Source organism: Dermacentor variabilis, chromosome 7 (assembly GCF_050947875.1).
Source record: "Dermacentor variabilis isolate Ectoservices chromosome 7, ASM5094787v1, whole genome shotgun sequence".
Classification (NCBI taxonomy): domain Eukaryota; kingdom Metazoa; phylum Arthropoda; class Arachnida; order Ixodida; family Ixodidae; genus Dermacentor; species Dermacentor variabilis.
The window spans coordinates 65,935,079-65,941,694 of record NC_134574.1 but is presented as its reverse complement, the minus strand read 5'-3'; positions in this window follow the sequence as shown (position 1 = coordinate 65,941,694).

The following is a 6,616-nucleotide window of genomic DNA, read 5'->3' as shown; positions in this document are numbered from 1 at the left end:
CCTGAAATATTTAGGTGCAGTCCGAAAGGGTGTTGTCTGGGCAAAAGTATTCGTACACGAACATTAGGCGCATAATTAGCGAACATGTGAAAGGGGCACATTTGCATTATAGTGCTGTCGCATAGCATGGATACGCCTGGACATAGTGTGACGAATGCGAAAGGACCTAACGCCGTTATGTGAGATAATTCCGCTATAGGAACTTATGAATGTAAGGTGTGAAAACAATATCAAAATTCGAGTCAGAAACTTTTCATTATTAGCCATTACTCAGAAAACATCTCATATTGCGCGCTGTGCTCACGATAAGTTCTCAATCTCCATTGTAAACCTCTTTCTGTCCCACATGCTAGTAGCAGAAGAATGTAATGAAGGCGCATTTTGCATTTGAAACATAGCGGTAAGCTACCGGTGATGACTTCGCAAGCCCAGTGTAAGCGCTCCAGCAAATTTTTATAGAGTAAATATCCTTCTCATGACCAGGGTCTCCGGTGAGTAACTGGCTTAGACAAACGTAGTCTTGCACAGATCAGATAGGTTGTCTGCCAACTATAAATTATCGTTCTCTTGCCAGGCTACTAAGGGGACACTGAAGGCAAATACTAAGTCGATGCCATTTGTTTAAATGTTTTTTTTTATTTATTTGTTTCCACAAGCAAGGAGGTACATGGTTGTGGCGGAAAAACAAGGGGAAAAAAGCTGCGGAGAAGCAGCTTGACTGGCCCCAGGTTCCGTTTACAATGGCAGCAGCAGGGCAGGTGGGAAACGGTAAGGGGAAAAAAAGAGAAGGAAAGAAAAGAGAGAAGAGCAAAAGCACTAAGGGCAAAAGATCACTAAGTACAACGGTACACAGTCAAGATTGGAGGAACATATCACGCAGATTTTTCGCGGAACAAGTCAACACATCGATATTGCACCTGGTAAGATCATTGAGTAGACTGGGCAGCCAGTAGCATAACATTTGCTGGCCATAATTAGTACGAAGTTGAGGAACACACCAAGTCTCAGGAGCTCGAGTTGTGTAGGGGGTTTCTCGTTTTGTGAGATTAGCGAGAGAGCTGAGGGCACCAATATTTTTCTCATATCTTCTGTAGGTTGTCAACAAGCGCAGGTTTATTAGGGCAGGCAATTTAAGGGTTTTAAGCGCGCTGAAAAGAGGAGCGGAATGAAAATCACGAGGCTTATTACAAATGACACGAAGAAATTTCTTCTGGATAACAAACAGCTTTTGAATATTTGTGGCTGAAGTTGTCCCCCATACGAGGCAGCCGTAATTTAGATGACTGAAAAAAAGTGAGTTGTAAATCAGCAATTTAACGGATTGCGGGAGGTATCTAAAGGAATAGACAACACCCAAAACCTGTGACAGTTTGCCTATGAGAAAATCTACATGAGAGCGCCATGTCATATCATGATCAAAGTGAACACCCAGACATTTGATTGATTGGACAACTTCAATAGTACTGGAGTTAAGGACAATATCTCCAGGTAGCACGACATTCATATTTCTTGGATGAAAGAGCAAGGCTTTGGTTTTTGCGGAGTTGATTGTGAGACCATTTTCAAGGGACCACTGGTGTACTTTCGAGAGCACGCTGTTAGCACGTAAGACCAGGTCATCCAGACATTTGGATGAAAAAAGAAGTGTGGTGTCATCGGCATACATAATGTACGTTGTGGCGGAATCAATGTTAATAAAGTCATTTACGAAAATATTGAACAAGAGAGGGCCTAAGATGCTTCCTTGTGGGACACCCACATGAACAGGAAGGACACTGGATGATAATCCATTTACATGCACAAATTGCTTTCTGTGATTCAAGTAAGATTCAAGTAAGCTGAGAGCAATGCCACGGATGCCATAATAAGTTAGTTTATGAACCAGAAGTTTATGATCAATAGAATCGAAGGCTTTAGATAGGTCGACAAAAACGCCTAACGTTAATAAACGTGCCTCAAAATTTCCAAGGATTAGTTCTTTCTGCTTAAGGAGTGCTAGTTCAGTCGACATGAACCTGCGGAAAGCGTGTTGATGTGGGGTTAATAAGTTATGTTTGTCAAGAAAACAGGATAACCTACAAAATATTATCTTCTCTAGTCCTTTGGAAAAAATCGGAAGTATGGAGATGGGTCTGTAGTTCGAAATAAGTGTTTTATCACCTTTTTTAAAAATCGGAAGCACCTTTGCCACCTGCATTCTTTTTGGGAATTGGCCTTGTGAGAGACAGATATTGTAGATATGAGCAAGAACAGGTGAAATAATATCAAGCACGTAGCTGACAGGCCTGATTTGCAGGCCATCAACATCACAGGCACTACTATTACTCAGGTTACGGAAAAGCAGTGTTATTTCATGTTCATTAGTAGGGTTCAAAAATATTGATTCCGTGCAATGAGTATCTATAAATTGACAGGCACTCAGGCTGGCAGTTTGGTGACATGTACTGGTGAAATGATCATTAAAACAACCAGGAAGCTCATCACTACAGATTTCCTCACCGTTAATGACAATGTGCATCTCGGGTGTATGATACGGTTCTCTGTTTGTTAATATGTTTAACTTATGCCAGATCTTACGGCCATCATTTTGGCATCTTAAAAAGTTATGTTCAAAATATGAGGTACGAGCAGTACGTAGCTGTTTTGTAAGCCGGTTACGGAAGGACCTAAATGTTTTCAAATCACCAGGATCTTTGGAAATAATAAACTGGTTAAAGAGCCTATTTTTCTCTTTAATTTTTATAAATAGGTCATTCGTGACCCACGGTTTGCGAATTCGGGAAGCGCGAGGCTTTCGTGGACGGAACGGAAAATGTTTCTGATAGCACTTGCTAAAGGTGTCAATGAACAGCTCATACGCGGTGTCAGCACATTGAGAATAATAAACACAACTCCAGTCAACTTTACACAGTTCTTCTCGAAAACGGTCAAGGTTATCGCTGGTGATGGTTTGAAATATAGGAATACATTTATTTTTATTTTTTGATTTACGTTTCCAGCTAAGAAAAATTGGCATGTGGTCGCTGATGTGGTATGAAAGAACACCAGATTTGATATCAGCCTGACCGCAATTCGTGATGAACAAATCAAGGCATGTTGAAGTATCAGAAGCGACTCTAGTAGGGGAACGTATGACATTACGGCAGGCAAAAGAGTGCAACAATAGCTCAAAGTCACGCCTCAGGACAGTGTTAACACAAAGATCAATATTAAAGTCACCACCAATGATGATATTATACTGGAAATCGGAAGTGTGTTCAAGAAGCCTTTGAAGGAATAGCAAAAAACAATCGGAATTTCCATTCGGTGGACGATAAAATACAGAGTAAATTGTACACGCGTGAAGGATTGACAGCACTTCATAATCATTAGTGACGCAAGAAAATTCCTCAACACACTTCACGTTGAGGCTGTTTCGCACTAGCATGCAGACACCACCGCCACGTGAAGCAGTTCTGGATCGAATAAAACAATCATAGTTCGGGAGCTGCCAGGGAAACGAGCTATGGTGGTACCACGTCTCTGACAGCATAATAAAATCAAACTTCAGATCCAGGCTGCTAAACATGGCGTCAAGTTCAGCTGTTTTGTTTTTCGCCGACTGACAGTTTACATGAATACAACGAACAGATCCTTTGTGCCCAGGTCCTATGAACGTCTTTAATTCGGAAGGAAAAACGTAAGGTTCACATAAGGATGCCATTATGATATGAAAGAAGGAAAAAGTGTTGCTTGGACCTAAAAGACCAGCCTATCAAGGTCTGCCGCGCACTTTATTAGGCAAGCATTCTGACCCTCTTCTTTCCTCACGAGGACTTTGCCATTACGGTACCATGCGAAGCGGAATTTATTGACATGCGCCCATTCCTTCGCCGTCTTCAGAAGCATTCGGTCCTGTGTCGTCAGATTTTCCAGCATGAATGCATCAGGCACAATACCTGGAAGCTGTTTCTTTTTGGCAAGCCATTTGTCTTTAGTTGACTGGCGAGTAAAGCGAATGATTATGCCCGGGGTCGTGTTTCTTGATTTTAGTCTATGGATGGCGGAGACAGTTTCCTCAGTTAGCGGAGCTAGTTCCAGTTTAGACGCTATGACGTTTAGCTTGTCCATGAGCGATTCGTCTTTCTCTTGCTTGATGCCATGAATTTCGAGGTTAAGCTTACGACTATGATATTCCAGGTCGTTAACCGCGGCGCGGAAGGCCTGCACTTCAATGCTTGCGCACGATGCCTCAATTTTAGTCACTTTGGAAGCGAGCGTCTTTATTTCGCCATCATGCTTGGCAAGGTTCACAAGGACATCATCGTACTTTTCCGATAGCAGCTTTACTGATGCCTCGATTACACTAACAGTTTGCTTGAGTGGGAGCAGCTCATCAAGTTTTTTGTTAATTTCCAGGAGCATGGTGGCGATCGAGGCATCCTGCCCCTTACAAACGGCGGAGCTGGCCTTACTACTGCGGCACGAAGGGCAGCGCCAGGACTTCCTAAATTCAACATCATTGGACCGAAATTTTTTCTTGGTTATTCCCGAACAATTATGACTGATGTGAAAATGTCCCGAGCATTCGCAGCAAAGCAGATACTCATCATTTGCCTTAATGGCCACGTCACATTCATCACAAACAGAATTAGACATTCTGACGAGCGTACTCGAGGGAGGTTGGTTCAAGTGATGCGGTAACAAGTGAACAATATAGACAGAAAAACTAAAACAACGGGCAGCAGCAGTGGCAGACTATCCTTAGTCGGCTAACTAAAACAGGGACGGCAATCACCAACCTGTAACGACAGTAGAAAATCCTCGATTAGACGAGTGTCCGTTCGCCGCCACTGCTGCTGCCAAATGAGGAGGTCATTGCAGTGACGCCCGTATTTGTAGACGACGGTGGCGCCTTTCCCTTCCGTTGTCGTGACGTGGCTATCTCCGGTGAGCAGATACCGGCAGCAGGATCAGTAGGTGGGGCGGGCCTTGTTGTGCTCGAAATCCAATCTGCACACGTGCAGTGTGCGGTGTAGTGGAGATCCGGGCAGCTGATAACTTCTACACGATGTGACGACTGCGCACTGTAACGACAGTAGAAAATCCTCGATTAGACGAGTGTCCGTTCGCCGCCACTGCTGCTGCCAAATGGACAGTTCCTGAAACCTCGCAACTTTTGTGTCGTGCCAAGAAAAGGCTTAGTTTGCGAGAAAATGGCATCTGAAGGGTCCGAATCATCACCCTTTGCTGCCGTCGGTGAGTAAAACGGCGCCCGACAGATGGCGGTAGCGAGCCAAGACAGAGCGGTCAATTCGCCACTGCAACTGCTTTTTGGTCAAGTGGCGTAAACCGTTCGGGCATCCCGCGACGTGACATGGAATTTGCATTCTCTGCTACATGCAGTTTGTGCGAGTCTCCCGAGCCAGAAAAACAAGCGCAGCAATACGCCATAACCAAACTACTTGAACGCGATGGCGTGGGCGGTGCGGAGTCCAGCGAAAACGAAACCTTTCGACCGCCCGTGTTGTTGTCAATGGTGATTTCAAGGAGTTCTTTTTCTAAAAATAACATAGACTTGCAAAGTAGAATTTTATTTCGTCTTATAATAAAATACAAGGATGTTTTCTGTAACGCGTGGTGGAATACTAACGACAGAATTTCACTGAGGAGTGCTTTTGTCATTGGGCATCTACTTGAATGTCCCTGAGGAGTCTAATATTGTCCTGCATTTGCCTCAATTTCTCAATTATGGATGCTCTGGTCGCCATAATATTGACACTCAAGCTTTCAAAGACATCAACGCAGCATTCGCCAGGTTGACGCTCTTATCCAATTTTATAAATGAGACTCCCACTTTTCTCATGATCTGTAATGCGGATTTGCGCGGGCGACAGTTCGTCGCCGGCGCATGACAGGCGTTCATAAGATGACACCGCAGGGAAGCGCTAGGTCACATTCAGCCAGGAGTTGCTGGGTCTATAACTCTATTTGAAGCACTTCCACGGCTACTTAGATGTCTTCACTTTGCGCATACTCACTTTATAGGCCCTTCACATACGCTGTCAATTCAAACAGCCCCTGTTATACTCTCCGTCAGCTTTTACATACTGCTTATAGATTCGAATTTACTAGCGCAATTCCTCATTTCAGCGGCAACGACCATACTTTCTCGCGTGCACGTGGATTCCACTGAGTCTCAATTCAACTGACTCAACCTCTCCAGACTGACCTCACATGGATTTCATAGCGCGACGACTATGAATGTGACGAAGACATTGTACTCTTGAACCACCATACATCGGCTCGTTTGAAAGAAGATTCGAAAATCACGCTCTGCAACGCCAACGTCTTCCAAACTACGCCTGGGCATCGTAGAGGGGAATTTGCCAAGGAAGACGCCTGCATCGCTTCCTCAGCAACTTGTGGCTTCCTTACTGGGCTACAGTGTTCTAAAGCATATTCTTGTACGGTGTAACTTAGCTATAAACCCCGTAGCAAGAGGTTATCTTTGGGTGTGACTCCTGGATCGATAAGACGATAACGACACATGGGGCGCGCTCACTTTGCACGGTTCACACTCTTGTTCGCTAAGTTTCACAGTGATGGTCTGCGATTTACTAGTGGTGATTGACCT